Source organism: Triticum dicoccoides, chromosome 2B (assembly GCF_002162155.2).
Source record: "Triticum dicoccoides isolate Atlit2015 ecotype Zavitan chromosome 2B, WEW_v2.0, whole genome shotgun sequence".
In the NCBI taxonomy this organism is placed as follows: Eukaryota; Viridiplantae; Streptophyta; class Magnoliopsida; order Poales; family Poaceae; genus Triticum; species Triticum dicoccoides.
This window is the reverse complement of record NC_041383.1, coordinates 741447123-741464099: the sequence shown is the minus strand read 5'-3', so window position 1 is coordinate 741464099 and position 16977 is coordinate 741447123.

Genomic DNA, 16977 nt, shown 5'->3' with positions numbered 1-16977 from the left:
CGGGGGCAAAAGCCCGGAGGAGTGGGATTCAGATGCTGATGACGACGACGAGGGTGATGAATCTGGTGAGGAGGAAGAAGAGGAGGAGGAGGAGGAAGTTGCACCTCTTCGCTCGGAAAGACGCTCGAAGCTTGCCCATGATCCCGCGACTGAGCGGGGTAAGGGGGTCGCAACCGCTTCCCAGTCGACCAAGCGCCCTCGGACTACTTCTCCGGCACCGACTGAGAAGGCTCCGAAGCAATCTCGATTGGCGCCGTCGAAGCCTGCAAAGGTCTTGCCGAAGATGAAGATGGTGATCCCCACTATCTCAGGGTAATGGTAGTTTTGAACTTTCCCTGTTTCATGAACTTGTTCTTGGTCGACTCATGGGCCAATCGACTGACTTTTGGAACTGCAGCGCTGCTACTTTCGACACTTCGGTGAGGGCCGAAGACCACAAGATGGAGGATGCTGCAACCTCAAAACCTGGTATGACTCTTGTGTTGCTGTTTTCAGTCGACTGACTTATTGTCTCTAATTTTGATTCTTTCTGCAGTTTCATCTAACATTGTTATTGACCTTCCTGACGACGACGACGAAGAAACACCACAGCTGAGGAGAAGCAAGAAAATGTCTGCTGGCAAGGCGACTCAGGATGTGCCGGCACCCGAGACGTTGGTCGTGGAGGGAGACAATGTCACTCGACCCACCGTAACCTTCGCGGTGCCGTTGACGAGTGCTCGCCCTTCGTCGTCGAGTGCTGCTCAACCCTCGCTTTTCTCCACCTACCCCGTTCCAGAAGACCAAGCCAATGCTGCTAGAGAAGCGATACGCCAAGCGGGGGTCATGATGGAGCAAGTGAAGGCGATACGAGAAGCTAGCCAGGCAGCCTATGACGCCAGTTCGGCTCTTCAGAGTAATGTTCAGGTCAGTCGGTCACTGCCTGTTCTGTTAGGATATGATATCTGTAAACTCTTCTTTCTGCAATTCTTAGAGTTTGTCCTGCACCCACTGGGTGTGTCGATTGAAATTCTGGACTAGTGGGGGCACGCTGAGTGCACCCACTGGGTGTAGTCCTCAAGGCTATGGTCGACTGCTGGCAGTCGACTGTAGTCTTTATGTCTTAAGTTTTTTCCTTACTCGACTAGGTCGAATAGATTCATAGACCGGTGGGGGCACGGTGAGTGCACCCACTGGGTGTAGTCCCCGAGACAGTGGTCGACTGCTTGCAGTCGATTATAGTCTGAAGAACACCTCCGGGTTTTTTTTGTGTTGTCGGTCAACTGGTCGACCCTAACTGATGAAACTAGTGGGGGCACGCTGAGTGCACCCACTGGGTGTAGTCCCCGAGACTATGGTCGAATGGTTGCATTCGGCCGTAGTCTTAGAAACGCTATGATTTTTCCTTACTCACTCAGAAGTGAATTGTCTTTGACATCTGTCGATTGGTTCTTCGTAGAAATCATGTGACCTTGCAGCTCGTTATACTGAGTTGGAGAACAAACACATTCAGCTTGAGCTCGATCTGAAACTGGCCCAAGAGAACTTAACGAAGGCGAAGGAGGAAGCTAAAGGTATGCTTGGTGAGGCCTTTGACGACTGCCTTTGCCTCTCACTTGTTTTCGAATCTAATCTCACTGTAACTTTGCAGGCAAAGTGAGGGATGCCCTGAAGAAACAAGAGCTTGACTTGGCTGAGATGCAAAAAACTGCTTTAGAGAAGACCAGGCTAGCGGATGAGAAGCTGGCTTCAGTGACTAAGCTTGAAGAAGAAAACACCAATCTGAAAGCTGCTCTTGATGCTGCCAACCAGGAGGTTACTCGACTGAAAAGCGACAAGACCACCCTGAATGACAAGGCCAGTGAGTTGAAGAGAAAGAAGAATGATCTAGAGGCTTATCTAGGTGGACTCGCCAAGAAGTTGTTCCTCATGCTTGAAGGTAATCCTTTGTATCAAACAAATATTTTAATTGTGACCTCCGACTGTTTGTCTTGACTCGGTGGTTGTGCTTGCAGAATTTTGTCAGAACTTTGAAGAGGAGACTGGTCGACTGGAAGTAAACCTGGACCCCATCAACTCTCCTGTGAAAGATGAAGTCGCCATGAACATGCTCCGACTTGAATCTCGTGTTGCTGCCGTCATCGATTATCTCGCAAGGTTGAAGGTCGCAACTTCCCGCATCGACACAACACTCTGGCCAAGAGAGACACTCCAGAACGACCTCGAGTCTCTGATGACTCGACTGAACGAGGTCCCAAGTCGAGTGTAGGACTGGAAGAAGTCTTCAGCCAGGTGCGGCGCGGATGTTGCTCTGTCTCTGGTCCGCGTTCATAGCAAGGATGCACGAGAGGACAAGCTGGTGGCTCTTAGGGTGGCCAACACCAAGAAGCACGATTTCAGATCTTTCATGGAGACCTTCATTGCCGCTGCCACTCGGATTGCAGATGGAATTGATCTGGACGAGTTTGTGGCACCTTCCAGCCCTCCACAGGAGGGGTAAAATACTTCTGAGCTTGATACTTTAAATTTGCCTCGGTATGCCGAGTGAGTTTTGTAACCAACAAACCTTAACAGGCCTAGCGCCTGAGCACTTTCGGTTCCGTTAGGCGTTATCCGAACTTGGGTTCGTTGCTGAATATGTTTGCATTTGGTTTGAGGCGTCTTTTGCAGGTTAAAGCAAAGCACTTATTGCCATCGACTTGCCCCCTAATTCACTTAGGCGAGCACTGGGCTGCAGCTAAGTCCCCGAGTGAGAGGTTTGCCCTCCACTCGGTAGGATTTTTAGATACTTAGGCGAGCACTGGGCTGTAGCTAAGCCCCTGAGTGGGAGGTCTGCTCTCCACTCGGTAGGATTTCAGATACTTAGGCGAGCACTGGGCTGCAGCTAAGCCCCCGAGTGGGAGGTCTGCTCTCCACTCGGTAGGATCTCAGACACTTAGGCGAGCACTGGGCTGCAGCTAAGCCTCCGAGTGGGAGGTCTGCTCTCCACTCGGTAGGACTTCAGACACTTAGGCGAGCACTGGGCTGCAGCTAAGCCCCCGAGTGGGAGGTCTGCTCTCTACTTGGTAGGATTTCAGATACTTAGGCGAGCACTAGGCTGCAGCTAAGCCCCCGAGTGGGAGGTCTGCTCTCCACTCGGTAGGATTTCAGACACTTAGGAGAGCGCTGGGCTGCAGCTAAGCCCCCGAGTGGGAGGTCTGCTCTCCACTCGGTAGGATTTCAGACACTTAGGCGAGCGCTGGGCTGCAGCTAAGCCCCCGAGTGGGAGGTCTGCTCTCCACTCGGTAGAATTTCAGACACTTAGGTGAGCACTGGGATGCAGCTAAGTCCTCGAGTGGGAGGTCTGCTCTCCACTCGATAGGATTTTTGAATTGGTGGCGCAGCTAGGAAGGAGAGGGTAGCAGTCGACCTGCACCTTGTCCTCCTTGCAGAACGCATGTTGTACTTGTACTTAGGAAAGTTCTTGGACTGCAGCTAAGCCTCCGAGTGGAAGGCTGGCTTACCACTCGATAGGATTTTATTTATCTTAGGCGAGTACTTGGACTGCAGCTAAGCCTCCGAGTGGAAGGCTGGCTTACCACTCGGTAGGATTTTATTTATCTTAGGCGAGTACTTGGACTGCAGCTAAGCCTCCGAGTGGAAGGCTGGCTTACCACTCGGTAGGATTTTATTTATCTTAGGCGAGTACTTGGACTGCAGCTAAGCCTCCGAGTGGAAGGCTGGCTTACCACTCGGTAGGATTTTATTTATCTTAGGCGAGTACTTGGACTGCAGCTAAGCCTCCGAGTGGAAGGCTGGCTTACCACTCGCTAGGATTTTATTTATCTTAGGCGAGTACTTGGACTGCAGCTAAGCCTCCGAGTGGAAGGCTGGCTTACCACTCGGTAGGATTTTATTTATCTTAGGCGAAACGGGTTTCGCAGCTAAGCCTTCGTGTGGGAGACTGACTCACCACTCGGTTAGGATTTTTTTTACAGACTTGGGCGAATCGGATTCGCAGCCAAGCCACCCACTGGGGTATTGTTTTGAGAGGACAAAAGAAATAACGACTATAGGGAAGATTGTAAAGCTTTCGTCTTTAATAAACAAACTACAGAAGTACTTTTATTACAACTCGTCCGAGTGAATACTTAGGTGTAAAAGGGGCGGAGAAGTTCCGCGTTCCAAGCTCGGGGCTCGTCGATCTGATGCTCGACATTGTAAAGACGGTATGCTCCAATGTGGAGAACCTTGGTGACTATGAAGGGACCTTCCCAAGAAGGAGCAAGCTTGTGTGGTTTCTGCTGATCCACTCAGAGAACTAAATCTCCTTCTTGGAAGGCTCGACTCTTCACATTTTTGGCGTGGAAGCGACGCAAGTCCTGTTGGTAAATGGTCGATCTGATCAGAGCCATCTCCCTCTCTTCCTCTAAAAGGTCGACTGCATCTTGCCGCGCTTGTTCTGCTTCTGCTTCAGTGTAGAGCTCGACTCGGGGAGCATTATGGAGGAGGTCACTCGGCAAGACTGCTTCAGCCCCGTAGACCAAGAAGAATGGAGTTCTACCAGTCGACCGGTTGGGCATGGTCCTTGACCCCTAAAGTACTGAGGGAAGTTCTTCGACCCATGCACCAGCCGCATGCTTAAGATCACGCATCAAACGGGGTTTCAACCCTTTGAGGATCAAACTGTTGGCTCGTTCTGCTTGTCCATTCGACTGTGGGTGAGCGACTGAAGCGTAGTCGACTCGCGTGCCTTGAGATGTGCAGAAAGCTATGAACTCTTCGGAATCAAAGTTTGACCCGTTGTCAGTGATGATGCTGTGCAGGGCCCCGTATCTGAATATCAATTCTCTGATGAAGCTGATAGCAGTACCGGCATCGAGGTTCTTGATGGGTAAAACCGCTTAGTGAACTTGTCGACTGCTACCAGCACATGGGTAAAACCGCTTCTGCCTGTTCTCAAAGGACCGACCATATCCAAACCCCACACTGCAAAGGGCCAGATGAGTGGTATAGTCTTCAAAGCTGACGCGGGCTTGTGTGACATATTGGAGTAAAATTGGCATCCCTCGCACTTGTCGAATATCTCCTTCGCCATTTCATTCGCTCTTGGCCAATAAAATCCGGCTCGGTATGCTTTGGCCACGATGGTCCGAGAGGACGCATGATGGCCACAGGTTCCCGAGTGAATGTCATCAAGGATTATTCGACCTTCCTCTGGCGTTATGCATTTCTGACCAACTCCAGTCACGCTTTCTCTGTACAACTGTCCCTTTATCATGGTAAAGGCTTTAGATCGGTGGACGATCTGTCGAGCCTCTTCTTCGTCCTCCGGGAGCTCTTTCCTCAAGATATACGCGATATATGGTACTGTCCAATCTGGAGTGATCACTAGAACTTCCATGATCAGGTCGACCACCGTTGGGACTTCAACCTCAGTCGGGTCCATGACACTCTTAGGTTGCGGGGCTTCATTGGTAAAAGGATCTTCTACGACTGACGGAGTGTGGATGTGTTCCAAAACACATCACTGGGGATAGCTTCTCTCTTGGATCCTATCTTCGCCAGATCGTCAGCTGCTTGATTTTTCAGTCGGGGTATGTGGTGGAGCTCTAACCCTTTGAACTTCTTTTCGAGCTTCCTCACCGCATTGCAGTATCCAGTCATGGCTGGGCTTCTAACGTCCCACTCCTTCATCACTTGATTGACCACCAAATCTGAATCGCCATAGACCATAAGGCGACGGACGCTGAGTGAAATGGCCATGCGTAATCCATACAAGAGTGCTTCATATTCTGCTTCATTGTTGGAGGAATCAAAGTGGATCTGGAGCACATATCTGAGCTTGTCTCCTCGGGGGGAAACCAAAACGACCCCAGCACCAGAACCATTTAACATCTTAGAACCATCAAAGAACATGGTCCAATGCTCCGAGAGGACTTGAGTCGGCTGTTGTTGCTCAATCCACTTGGCAAGGAAATCTGCTATAGCCTGGGACTTAATGGCTTTCTTTGCCTCGAATTTGATATCAAGGGGAAGGAGTTCAATCACCCATTTAGCCACTCGACCAGTTGCATCTCTGTTGTGCAGAATTTCTGACAATGGTGTGTCGGTGTACTAGAATAGGGGTACCCTAGTACCCCGAACTTGTGCACACGTAGTTGCAGCACCCCGCGGCAAGGCTTGCCGGACGACCGCCAAGATCCTCCGTGGTTCCCTTGGAGCCATTCAAGAACAAAGTATTTAAGCTTAGGAGACAAGGCCCCGGCAAGAGGAGCTTGCCGGGAAGGCCAACCAAGGCACTCCAAGGAACTTGCCGCGATGCGCCACGCACTCCGGCAAGGCAACAGGGCCCCGGCAAGAGGAGCTTGCCGGGAAGACCAACCAAGGTACCTCGAGGCCCGGTGAGCGACAAGCTTCCGGACCCGACAAGATAGCAGTAGCGGCAAGGCGCTTGCCGCAGCAGGCGGCCACTCTGTGCCCACGCTCCAGCGCATCCACCAACGTGTCGCTCTGGGGGCCTCTCCAGGCGCGCGTGGCGGAAGGCTGTGCAGCCAGCGGTGCGTAGTGGCATGCGAAGCTGACAAGATCACCATCATGGCGAACGGTGGCGCCCCTAATGGTCCTTTACTTCACTATTTAGGCGACTCAGACGGGCATTTAATGCCCTTATCCCCTGCCGTTAGGGTTAGGTAGGGTGCACTATACAAGTAACTGTACCAACCACCTCACTTTTTACATTTGTACCCTTCTCTGCGTTGCCACCTGTCGGTGACCCCTTTAGCGTATAAAAGGAGGCCCATGCGCAACGTAGAGGGGGTTCGACTCATTCGCAAGCCAGAAAACACTTAACTCTCGCAAGCAAGAACATAATACAACCATACAAGCAGCAGTAGGAGTGTTATCTCTCCGGAGAGCTCCGAAGCTGGGTAAACTGCTCGTGTGCTTCGCCTCGATCTGCTCTTCGTGCGGTCTCCGCCCCCCGCCGAACCGAAAGGGGCCCGGTCCGCCGGCCCCATAGGTGTTCGTGGATCAGATACCCCGACATCTTTGGCGCGAACCTACGACCACGTGGTCTCAGAATCGCAGCAGACCTCGGGATCAAGAAGCTCATTGTCAGGGGTGACTCACAGCTTGTCGTCCGCCAAGTGAACCAGAACTACCAGAGTCCTTTGATGGAAGCATATGTTGATGAAGTGAGGAAGCTAGAAGAGCACTTTGACAGCCTACAGATGGAGCATATCCCAAGAGCTCAGAATGACATTGCTGATGCCCTGTCAAAGTGCGCCGCACTAAAGTTACCTATGGAACCAGGGATCTTTGTGCTCAAGTTGACTCAACCATCCGTAACACCGTCAACTAGACAAAGCAAGAAGAGGAAGTTGGTTTCTGGTGACTACTTTCTGACAGAGCTCCCCGAAGCTGCCGCCAAGAAAGTCCCCAAGATCAACACCAAGGATGCTGAGGGGCAGTCTGCTCTGGCAAGCCTTATGGTTTGTTCCGTTGAAGCAGACGCTCCCGACAAGTTTTGCTCCGGCAAGCTTGCCAGGGAACATCAAGCTCCGGCAGGGCCGCAAGTCCTTGCCGTAGAAGCGGATGTTCTCGCAGCAGCAGATGTGCCTTTAGTCCTTGTTGTCGAGCCACAAGCTCCAGCATGGGCACAGCAGATTGTCCATTTCCTTCAGACAGGAGAACTTCCCGAAGAGCAAGAAGAAGCGGAAAAAGTAGCCCGGCAGTCAAGTATGTACCAGTTTGTCGATAGCATACTGTACAGAAGAAGACTCAATGGTGTGAAATTCAAGTGTATTTGCCGGGAAGATGGACAAAAGCAGTTGGCAGAGATACATGGAGGCATATGTGGCCACCACATTGGCGCAAGAGCACTTGCCGGCAAAGCTTTCCGGCAAGGTTTCTTTTGGCCGACAGCCCTCTAGGATGCAACTGCACAAGTAACCCAGTGTGAAGCGTGCCAGTTCCACTCCAAACAGATACACCAGCCAGCTCAAGCTCTCCAGACGATCCCTTTATCCTGGCCATTTTCGGTCTGGGGGCTCGATATCCTCGGCCCTTTCCCCCGAGCTGTCGGGGGCTTTGAGTACTTGTACATCGCAATCGACAAGTTCACAAAGTGGCCGGAAGTGCAGCCAGTGAGGAAGGTGACAGCACAGTCAGCAGTCAAGTTCTTCAGGTCAATTGTTTGCTGTTTTGGGATCCCTAACAGGATCATCACCGACAACGGCACGCAATTCACGAGCCGCACCTTCATGCAGTACGTCCAAGACCTTGGCGCCAAGGTCTTCTTCGCTTTTGTTGCTCATCCGAGAAGCAACAGTCAAGCAGAGAGGGCAAATGCTGAAGTGCTGCGTGGGCTCAAGACCAGAACTTTCGACAGGCTGCGCAAGTGCGGAAGAAACTAGATCGAGGAGCTGCCGGTGGTTCTTTGGTCGATCAGAACGACGCCAAATCGAGCCACTGGCCAGACACCTTTCGCTCTAGTCTATGGAGCAGAGGCAGTTCTCCCCACGGAACTCGTATACGGATCGCCTCGAGTGCTCGCTTATGATGAGCTTGAGCAAGAACAGCTGCGACAAGACGACGCGCTACTCCTTGAGGAAGATCGTCTTCAGGCTGCTGTACGAGCTGCTCGATACCAGCAAGCTTTGCGCCGCTACCATAGCCGCAAAGTTAAGGCCAGAAGCTTCAAGGAAGGCGACCTTGTTCTTCGGCGCATTCAATCCGCCAAGAATTCCAACAAGTTGACACCGAAGTGGGAAGGCCCTTATCGGGTGAAACGAGTCACAAGGCCTAGCGCTGTCCGCCTTGAGACCGAAGATGGCATTCCGGTGAGCTACTCCTGGAACATAGAACATCTTCGTAAGTTTTTCCCGTAGGGCGCGGTTGCCGGAACCCGTTCCGGCAACCACCTTTTCTACAAGTCTTGCCGCTGTTGCATGTAATCCTTTGTACAAAGCCGGGCACAGATCCCGTGCATAAGTAAAACCCCGTGTGCTCTGCACAACTTGTCCATTTCATGCATTAGTTTCTTTCTTGCATGCGTTATCTGACACTTTGTGCAGCACCTACATCCGGTAAGCAATAACGAGCCGAAGGGCTCCATATCATTATTTTCTCTTCTGTCTTTTTTTTCTCAACAAAGGAAAAGAAGGTTCCCTCACACACAAGTTTGCCGGGGGAAGGAGAAGATTGTGGTATGGACCAGGCGTCGTTCAAGCAAAGTTTTGCTTTGCCGGGAAGCAAACGACAGAAAAGCTAAGTTGCCAAAGTTTGAGCAATCAGTTTTTAAATTTTTGAGTTATCTTCCTCGAACGACCCTGCTTTGTATGGAAAACCTGTGCGCGGAGGAACGAACTCGTGGCTAGTTGCGCCCTCACTTTGTTTCGAGTCCTCTCAACAACTTAAGTGTGCTGCATCTAGTCGCGACAAGGTTTCTTGTCGGAAGTAGCGCCGCCAGCAGGCTGCTGACGTTCCGCACTCAGCGCTCGCGGCTCGGGCGCCTGCGCCGACAAGTTTCCTAGAAGCGTAGGGTAAAATCATACAAAGGAAGGAATCTAGTAGAGGAAATAACATAGCAATTGATAACAGAAATAAAGTTATGTTACAAGATAACTTGTCGCAGCTCTAACAGACTGTTTTCATAACATGATTAGCAGCGACAAGGGAAAAGAAGAAATGGGCGGCCTAGTCTACGCAATCGCCCTCAACCCTCTTGATCTCGCTCACCTTGTCCACAATGGGTGCGACAAGGGCCTTGAGTGCGTCCCGATCGGCGTCTGGCGGCAAGGACTTGAGGACGTTGGTGAAGCTGAGGCCTGGATTGCGGAAGGCCACCTTCATCAGCACCTTCTGGAGAACCCCGGCATAGATTCTGCGCGACTCGTCGGCCAGCTGCTTTGGGATCCTCTCCCGGAGCCGCTGGAGTGCCATCGCCACACCCTTGAAGAACAGGCTGAGCTTGGCGCTGGGTTGGAGATTCTCGTCGGAGGGATACCCAAAGTCCTCCATCCCCAGCTGCGCCAGCTCCTCGTCGATGACTGCGACAATATTCACCAGACCCTCGGTCCAGTGCTCCACAGTATCTCTGAATGAGTTCTGGGTAACTGCGATACTCTCCAGCAGCGCCTTGTCAGCCTTGACCTTCTCCGACAAGGTCTTCTCCCGCTCCTTGGCGTTGTCCAGCGTCCGTGTCAGCGTGGCCAGCTTCAACTTCAGGTCTGCATTGGAATCCTTGGCGGCACTGAGCTCCTTGCCCCTCTCAGCGAGAAGACCTTGCAGCTCACCGTGGGCGGCAGCATCCTTCTCACGCTCACGCTTGAGCGCGGCAAGCTCCTCGCCGCTCTTCCCGATGTTGGTCTCCAGCTGCGCCACCTTCTCCTCCAGCTCTTTCTTGGCGGCCTCTGCGGTTGCGGCAGCATCCTTTGCTTCCTTGAGCGCCCGCCAAGTGCTTGCTCGCGCTCGGCGAGCTCCTCCTCGTAGCTGTCGAGGTTGGCCTTCTGCTGCACCAATTCGCCTTCTCGCGCGGACTGCTTCTCGGCGGCCAGCCTTTGTTCCTCCTCAGCTTCGGCCTTCTCGAGAAGGAAGGCCGTGCGCTTCTCGTCGAGTCGCTCCCGCTCCTGTGCCAGGGACTGGAGAGCTTCTTGATTGTGGCCCCGGAGCTCCTCCGCGCGCTTCTCCATATAACTCCCGCCTTCGCGACAAGCGCTTCCCGGGAAGCCATCTTGGCTTGCCGTGCGTGGTAGAGTGACAGCAGCTTCCGCAGCAGCTGCTCCTCCTCAGGCTCGCCACTGCTGCTGCTGGGCGCGTCGACCAACGACAGTCCAGCAGAGGCGAGCACCTCCCCATCGAAAGTTTCCCCCTCAACTGGCGCCCTGGAGCTCGACGCCCAGGGTAGCTTGATGAAGATATCGTCGCCGGCCTTCAAGTAGGCGCCGGGCTGGGGCTCCTCGGAGCCCGGCTCCGCAGCAACGGCAGAGGGATCGGCGGTCGGCACAGCGCCTGGCGCTCCTGCGGCCTCAGGGTCATCAGTGCGATCGCCCGACCCCTCGCCGGCAGCCTTGGTGGCCTCCTCGCCGGCGGTCTCATCAGCACCGGCCCCTTCTTCCTTGGCGGCGGCGTCGTCAGTGCTGCCATGCGCGCCTTCCTTGCCGGTGCCCTCTGTCTCCATTGGCTCGGCAGCAGATGGGTCTGAAGAACGAAGAAGGAAGAAAAATCAATCAAAAATCCAAGAGAAGAAAATCAGAAGAAGAAGAACCCAAGGGAAAGTTTTTGGGCAAGTGAATTACCTGTGCCAAGATCTGCAGTTGCGATCTCGGCCGCCGCAGGATCGATGGTGCTGCCCCTTGCCGGAGAGTTCCCCCTTGCCGGAGAGCGCTCCCTTGCCGGGGACTCCTCCCTTGGCGGCATAGTCGAAGCAGATGGCACTTCGGGACCAGCTTCCGGGCGCTCCTGATGTGGCTGCTCTGCTCCTACACAAATCAACAAGCAAGATATCAACAAAGGAAAAAGCACTCATGCGCGCCTGACAGCAGAAAGCTAACTATGAACTTACGCTGGGGGCTGCGCTGGGGGCTGCTTTGAGGAGTGGTTGCCGGGTCCGTCAAGGTGGTCTCGGACCCACCCCCTGCTGACACGGTGGGGTCATCTCCGATGACAATCACCACGGCCTTGGCCCTCTTCGCCGCTCTCTGGGCCAGCATCCTGAAAAGGAAGGAGTTCAGATTGAAGCAAGTCAGATACAAGATAAAAACAGCAAGATTGAAGAACTACAAGAGCATCAAAGAAACTTACTCTTCTTCCTCCTCGTCGGAGCTAAGCGCGGAAAGATCGAAGTCCGGCTCCCTTCCGGTGCGGCGAGGCGGAGGAGTAGGATCCCTTGCCCGCTTGGCGGGGGCGGTGGCGGTGGCCCGGGAAGATCCCGCTACAGTTGCCGCTGCTGCGTGAGGCGCTCCCGCGGCAACATTGCTTGCCGCGGTAGAGCGTGTCGCACGGCTCGGCGGCTGTTGACCCGGATGCCGCCCCGCTACGTCCGCGGCCCTGCGAAGACGCCTTCTTGGCGAGGCTGGGGGCTCCGCCTGCGGCAAGCTTTCTGAAGGCTCGGGCTCTTCCTCGCCGGCCTCGCTCGGCTCAGCTTCAGAACCGGCAGGCTCTTCCTCGCCAATGAACTCCGCGCGCTCGGCAAGGTTTGCCGCCTCTGCCGCCTCCGCCTCCTCCATAGTGAACCCGAACGCGCCCGCGACAGCTATGGCCGCAACCTCTTCCGCCCTAGTGGAGATGCGCTGCAGCTCCTCGTCGGTGGTGTCATGGGTGAGGCTCTTCTGCTCATCAGCACGGACCGGCACTTCTTCCAAGTTGTCGAAGAACGCTTGCACGATGTCATCCGCAGGCTCTTGCCAAGTTGGAACGATTCCGTGTGAATCGCACAACGGCATCATGGCGCGGATCCGGTCAAGCGAAGAATTATTGCACAATGGAACGACGCCCCTCGGCAGCGTGAATGGGTGCTGGGGATCGCGTTTGAACAACTCCAGGAGCATTGCATCCAGCTCCATGACGGTGAAGTTATAGTTGAGGCCCGGCCGCAGCCTCATGATGTCCGCCGAGTTCTTGAATTCCCAGGCGGGCCTCCCCCTCTCCTGCAGGGGGGCGATGCGGCGGCGGAGGAAATCTGCGCCTACAGCGCCTATAGTGAGCCCGGCAAGCCTGAGGCAAAGGATCCTAGTAATGGCGATCTTCAGCCTCTCGTCTTCCGGGGCCACGTTGCTCCAGTCATTGCCGCACACTATTGGAGCTTGGCGCACGATGGTGAAGGGCTGCAGATTCTCCTCGACGATCCAGCACCACTCCGCTCTCAACTCCTCCCACTTGCTGCGGAGCTCACCCTCCAAGTACGCCTCCTTCTTGCCGACTCTCGAGATCCAGGCGATCCCTCTGGCAAGCGGCTCTCCTCTCTCTACCCGAGGCATGAAGAAGTGGCGGAAAAGAGCAACATTGGGGTGGACTCCGACAAATTTTTCGCACAAATGTGTGAAAACTGCCATGGTCAGAACGGCGTTGGGGGTGAAATCAAGGAGGCGGAGTCCGTAGGTGTTCATGATATCGTAGAAGAACTCCGAGAAGGGCGGGCAGAGCCCGCAATAGAAGAACAGCGCGAAGAATGGGTACCCGTTTGGGGCCAGTTCCGAAGCAGCGGCCGGGAGTACCCTCATGCGCGGATGCGCCCGCGTCTTCGTCGCCCAAAAGAGGTAGAAGTATTCCCTCAGCTCCTTCACGCCGAGCTGGGGGGAGAAGATCGCCCGCTCCTTCCGCAGCACCGTGAGCCGCTGCGCCTCGGCCGACTTCACGCCCTTTCCCTTGTCGGCTTTCGGAGCCATGGCGGAGGTGGTGGGGGAGGTCGACGGCGTTGGTGATGCTGGTGGCAATGGGGGGCGGAGCGCTGCTCTCTCAGCTTCGAGAAGAAGGGGGGGCGGTGGAGGTTCGTGAAGATGGAGTAGTAGCAACCAGCGAGGGGGAACGAACTGCCCCTGTTTCCTCTGCTTATAAAGAGGGACGGGGCGGACGTTTCGCCCTTCCGAATAAAGAACCACCCACGATCTCTCCCACGATGCCGCATTCAACACGTGCCGTTAGGGGAGGGCGCGGTGGATACGGAGCAGGATTCGGCGTGGCCCAGGCCGCGTGTGCCCGTGCCCTGTCTTGGGCCTGGCCCAACAGCGCTCGGCACCGTGTCTGGCCCAGGCCCGGGGGCTCCTGTCGGTGTACTAGAATAGGGGTACCCTAGTACCCCGAACTTGTGCACGGGCAGTTGCAGCACCCCGCGGCAAGGCTTGCCGGACGACCGCCAAGATCCTCCGTGGTTCCTTGGAGCCATTCAAGAACAAAGTATTTAAGCTCAGGAGACAAGGCCCCGACAAGAGGAGCTTGCCGGGAAGGCCAACCAAGGCACTCCAAGGAACTTGCCGCGACGCGCCACGCGCTCCGGCAAGGCAACAGGGCCTCGGCAAGAGGAGCTTGCCGTGAAGACCAACCAAGGTACCTCGAGGCCAAGTGAGCGACAAGCTTCCGGACCCGACAAGATAGCAGCAGCGGCAAGGCGCTTGCCGCGGCAGGCGGCCACTCTGTGCCCACGCTCCAACGCATCCACCAACGTGTCGCTCTGGGGGCCTCTCCAGGCGCGCATGGCGGAAGGCTGTGCAGCCAGCGGTGCGTAGTGGCATGCGAAGCTGACAAGATCGCCATCGTGGCGAACGGTGGCGCCCCTAACGGTCCTTTTCTGCACTATTTGGGCGACTCAGACGGGCATTTAATGCCCTTGTCCCCTGCCGTCAGGGTTAGGTAGGGTGCACTGTACAAGTAACTGTACCAACCACCTCACTTTTTACATTTGTACCCTTCTCTGCGTTGCCACCTGTCGGTGACCCCTTTAGCGTATAAAAGGAGGCCCATGCGCAACGTAGAGGGGGTTCGACTCATTCGCAAGCTAGAAAACACTTAACTCTCGCAAGCAAGAACATAATACAACCAGACAAGAAGCAGTAGGAGTGTTATCTCTCCGGAGAGCTCCGAAGTTGGGTAAACTGCTCGTGTGCTTCGCCTCGATCTACTCTTCGTGCGATCTCCGCCCCCCGCCGAACCGAAAGGGGCCCGGTCCGCCGGCCCCATAGGTGTTCGTGGATCAGATACCCCGACATGGTGCGTTGCTGACGACTGTAATGTCATGATCAGAGAAATAATGAGCAGCCTTCTTCATGGTCATGTAGATCCCATATACGAGCTTCTGATAATGAGGATATCTTTGCTTTGATGGGGTCAAAACTTCAGAGAGATAATACACTGGGCGCTGAACTTTGAAGGCTTTCCCTTCTTCTTCCCGCTCGACCGTAAGTATTGTACTGACGACTTGTCCTGTGGCTGCAATATAAAGCAACAGAGGCTCTTTGCTGATTGGAGCAGCAAGCACCGGCTGGGTGGAGAGCAGAGTTTTTAGCTCGGCAAACGCTGCATCAGCTTCTGGAGTCCACTCGAACTTGTCTACCTTCTTCATCAGTCGGTAAAGAAGCAACGCCTTTTCATCGAGGCGAGAGATGAATCGACTTAACGCGGCCAAGCATCCAGTAAGCTTCTGGATGTCGTGCACACGCACAGGGCGCTTCATTCAGAGTATGGTACCAACTTTTTCTGGGTTAGCATCGATTCCTCGTTCGGAAACGAGAAAACCGAGTAACTTTCCGCCAGGTACTCCGAATGTGCACTTTGATGGATTGAGCTTGATATCATACCTCCTGAGATTGGCAAATGTTTCAGCTAAGTCAGTCAACAGGTCGGAACCCTATCGTGACTTGACCACGATATCATCCATGTATGCTTCCACATTCCGACTGATTTGAGTGAGTAAACACATTTGAATCATTCTCATGAACGTGGCTCCGGCATTCTTGAGGCCGAATGGCATGGTTATATAGCAGAAGCACCCGAATGGAGTGATGAAAGCTGTTTTGATTTCGTCAGGCCCATACAGACAGATCTGATGATACCCGGAATAAGCGTCTAGAAAAGATAATCTCTCGCACCCTGCGGTCGAGTCGACAATTTGGTCGATGCGAGGGAGAGGAAAATGATCTTTCGGGCAGGCCCGATTGATATGTTTGAAATCAATGCACATACGAAGGGAATTGTCCTTTTTGGGAACCATGACGACATTGGTGAGCCACTCGGAGTGGTATATCCCTCGGATGAACTCTGCTGCAAGGAGTCGAGCCACCTCCTCGCCGATGGCTATTTTCTTCTGAACGGCGGACCGTCGAAGATGTTCCTTCACAGGTTTTGCTTTTGAATCGACTCTAAGGCGATGCTCAGCCAGTCCCCTGGGAACACCCGGCATGTCAGCTGGCTTCCATGCGAAGATGTCCTAGTTCTCACGGAGGAACCAGATGAGCGCTTCTTCCTATTTAGAGTCGAGTGTTGTGGAAATATGGGTCGGAGCTGCATTGGGGTCAGTCGGGTGGATATGAACTGGCTTCGTCTCATCAGATGACTGAAATGCTGACTTTGTGGCGGGCTTCTTGGCCCGCAGTAAATCACTCGGATCTGCATTCTTCTTGTATCCCTCTAGCTCTACCACTGTTATCTGGTCATCCGCAATCTTTGAGCCTTTCTGAAAACACTCTTCCGCTTTCTTCCAGTTGCCAGTGACGGTGATCACGCCTTTGGGGCCAGGCATCTTTAACTTGAGGTACACATAGCATGGTCGAGCCATGAAGCGGGCGTAGGCTGGTCTTCCCAAAATGGCGTGGTAGGCGCTCTGGAAATCCACGACTTCAAATGTCAGCTTCTCTTTGCAGAAATGTTTCGAGTCACCGAACACCACATCCAGAGCTATTTGGCCGAGTGACTCGGCCTTCTTTCCTGGGATGACTCCGTGAAAACTCATGTTGCTGGAACTGCGTCTGGACATCGGAATGCCCATTCCCTTGAGCGTCTCCGCATACAGTATATTCAACCCGCTGCCGCCATCCATCAATACCTTCGTCAGTCGAGTGCCTTCGACGACCGGGTCAACCACCAGTGCTTGCCGCCCAGGGGTGGCAGTGTGAGTAGGATGGTCAGACTGGTCGAAAGTAATGGGAGTTTGCGACCATCTCAGATAGTTTGGTGTCGCCGGGGCGACCATATTGACCTCACGGTTGATCACTTTCAGTCGACTTTTGCTCTCTACATCAGCAAAAATCATTAGAGTGGAGTTGACATGAGGGTACTCTCCATCACTGTCCTCCTTGTGCTCAGCCTTGTCCGACTCCTTCTCTTTATCTTTTGGTTGTTTCCCTTGAAACTGCTGGATTAAGAGCCGGCACTGGCGAGTGGTATGCTTTGGGTAGATGAAGTTACCCTCTTCGTTTTTCTTCGTGTGGATATGACACGGTAGATCCATCACATCATTACCTTCCTTATCTTTTACCTTCTTGGGGTTCCAAGATCCTTTGGGCTTCCCTTTGAATTTGCCCTGAG